Consider the following 3,135-nt stretch of genomic DNA (forward strand, 5'->3'; position numbering starts at 1 on the left):
GTTTTTGTTATTTATTAGGTATCTTAAGGTCCTAAGATCACAAACACAAACAATATACACAAACAAATATATACAATCAAAATATATGACTCAAATGAGCAAAGTGAAAATGGCATAAACATAAACAAGTTAGATGATATGTAAATGGCAAATGGTAAATGACTTGAATTTTAAATGACATAAAGTAAATGACTTGAAATTAAAAGCAAATAGAATAAATGTTAGTCAAATGTTAGTTGATTAGATGTTAGTATTATTTTTTCTTTTCAATTGATTAAGTCATTCTTTGGAGAACACTCAACCCTCTATTCACAAGCATGGATCCTTGAACCAAGACATCTTCCAAAGGAATGAAAAAAAATCCAAGTTTCCACACAATACCATGAAAGGGGGGAGACTTACAATCCCACTTACTAGAATGCTATGCCTTTTTGGGTCAAGATTTAGTGCTATGTTAAGCAATCGTAATTGGACTTATGTAGAAGTCACAACCATCTGAGGTCGGACAATAGAAATTTAAGTGTTAATGCATGTTAGAGATATGGTATAATTAACCATACTCCTAAAACATACCACACTTAAAAAGAAAATGACAAAAGGGTGGACCTAATCTCATCCATACTTATATTGATTTATGAACCAATTAGCCTTAGGATATTGAGATGTCATTGGTCAATGGAATGGATGGGATAGAATGGGATTGAAGATGAAGAGGGAGGGGAAATGAGATAAACACAAATTGGTCATGGGAAGGATTTTATCAAATTAAAATCATTCATTCATTTTGGGAGATGAAATGTACATTTCATCAATCCCCTAAATCCAATGATTTTAATCCAACAAAAGTCAAGTCAACCTTTGTAGGTGTTTAATTGGCTGCATTATATGGTAAAACACTAATGTCTTGACTGATGTCATGACATGTATATGTGACTACATTGTAGTTACTGCAGGACTAGCTAACACAGGACTATTGAATGCTGTGACATTCATACCTGTCAACAGATACTAAGGAACAAAAGTTCTGTTAGAACTTAGTATTCATTTGCAGTCTAGTTATCAAGGAAGAACCAGACCTGGCATAAGGCCTACTGACTGAATGTCAAACTGGATGTTGTGACATTCATCATTAACAGCAGCTGGTGAAGATTAGGCAGAGTGGTGTTTTGCTATACTTCAGCATACTAGTTAGTTTGTTCTTCAAGAGAATTACAGAACTAACTTAAGGCCAATTGTGTAAATGTTAAGTTGGACACTTTGACATTTACTAATGTAAGCTGTTACTGTAGTATGGTCATTTTGATCATGTACAGGTCAGCAATTTGTACAGTCTGTTTTCTGGAAAAACAGACTCAGCATATGGACCTTGATGTCAAGCTGAATGTCGTGACATTCGTGCCTGACAGCGTATGCTAAATTGTAGGTTGTTCAGTTTTCTGTTTCAGCTTTTTCTCAGGCTATTCTTTAGGGATTCAACAGCTGAGAGAAAATACAGGAAATCAACAACCAAGCTACATTCAATGAACCTAACAAATAGCCTATTTGTTAGCAACCTAAATGTTGAATTTGAGGGAACTTGTGTGACCTAAAATTCAGGAAAACACAGGTGCAAAAGCCCAGGTGCTGCAATATAAAAAGGAAGGCATTCCTTCATTCAGTCTCGGGGATTTTGAAGCGTGAAGAGTCAGTGTGTCCATCATACTTCACTGCTGTATTTTGTGAGTCTTGTATTAGACGTATCTTGTAAGCCAAGCCATTATCAAGTAGATGATTGCTTTGGCATAGGGTGTTCATTGAGTTGTAAGTGTTGTGTCACTCAAAGCTTTTAAGCGTGAGTGCTGTGTATCTTGATTTAAGCTGTGAAGCATAATCAAGAGTTGTTTTTGAAGTGTGACTTCAAAGTGTCTTTAATATCACTGAGGTGATTGAGGGGGAGTGAGTAGGAACTCTGATCTTAGGTTAAGATTGAAATTGCATTGGGTAGGGATTAAGTGATAAGTTGTAAACGGGTGAGTTTAGCTTTGAATTGATACTACTAATAGTGGATTTCCTCCCTGGCTTGGTAGCCCCCAGATGTAGGTCATGTTGGACTGAACTGGGTGAACAATTACTTGTGTTATTTACTGCACTTACTATTAAGTTCTGCATAATCCCTGTCTGTGCAGAATTGGATGTCATAACAACCAGTGTGACATCCAAAGTCTGATAACTAGAATTTCAATTGGCATCAGAGCAGGCACCCTGCCTGTGAAGTTCTGGGTGAGATCTAGGGAAGTTACTTTCTAGTACCATGGACAAGGATTTAGGACACTCAAACAGACCACCCATGTTGGATGGATCTAATTATGATGACTGGAAGCCTCGCATGATAGCCTTCTTAAGGTCTCTAGACAGCAAAGTCTGGAGAGCTGTCAACAAGGGATGGGAACATCCAACGAGGACTGGTGAAGATGGAGTCAGTGTGCAGATTCCCGAAGAAGATTGGGACAAGGAACAAGAGGCATTAGCTCTTGGAAACTCCAAAGCCTTGAATGCACTGTTCAATGGAATCACTAAGAACATCTTCAGGCTGGTGCACCATTATGAACTAGCTAAGGAAGTTTGGGATACCCTCAAGGTAACTCATGAAGGTACTTCCAAGGTGAAGATGTCCAAACTTCAGATGTTGACAACCAAGTTTGAAAATCTGAGGATGAAAGAGGAGGAGACTATTCATGACTTTCACATGAATATTCTTGAAATTGCAAACACCTCTGGTGGACTAGGTGAGAAAATGACTGAAGAGAAACTTGTAAGAAAGATTCTCAGGTCCTTGCCTAAGAGGTTTGCTATGAAGGTCACTGCCATAGAGGAGGCTCAGGACATCAGCAATATGAAGGTAGATGAGCTCATTGGTTCTCTCCAAACCTTTGAAATGGGCTTAGGTGAGTATGCTGAGAAGAAGAAAAGCATAGCCTTTATATCAAATGCTGAAGAGGAGTCAGAAGAAGGATATACAGGAGGTGATGAAAGTATATCAGAAGCCTTAGCCATGCTTGGGAGGCAATTCAACAAGTTCATGAAGAAGATTGATCAAAGAGGGAGACCTAATGTCAAGAACATCCCGACTGACATTAAGAAAAGATCAACTTCTGA

This window comes from Lathyrus oleraceus, chromosome 1, assembly GCF_024323335.1.
Source record: "Lathyrus oleraceus cultivar Zhongwan6 chromosome 1, CAAS_Psat_ZW6_1.0, whole genome shotgun sequence".
Taxonomy (NCBI): domain Eukaryota; kingdom Viridiplantae; phylum Streptophyta; class Magnoliopsida; order Fabales; family Fabaceae; genus Lathyrus; species Lathyrus oleraceus.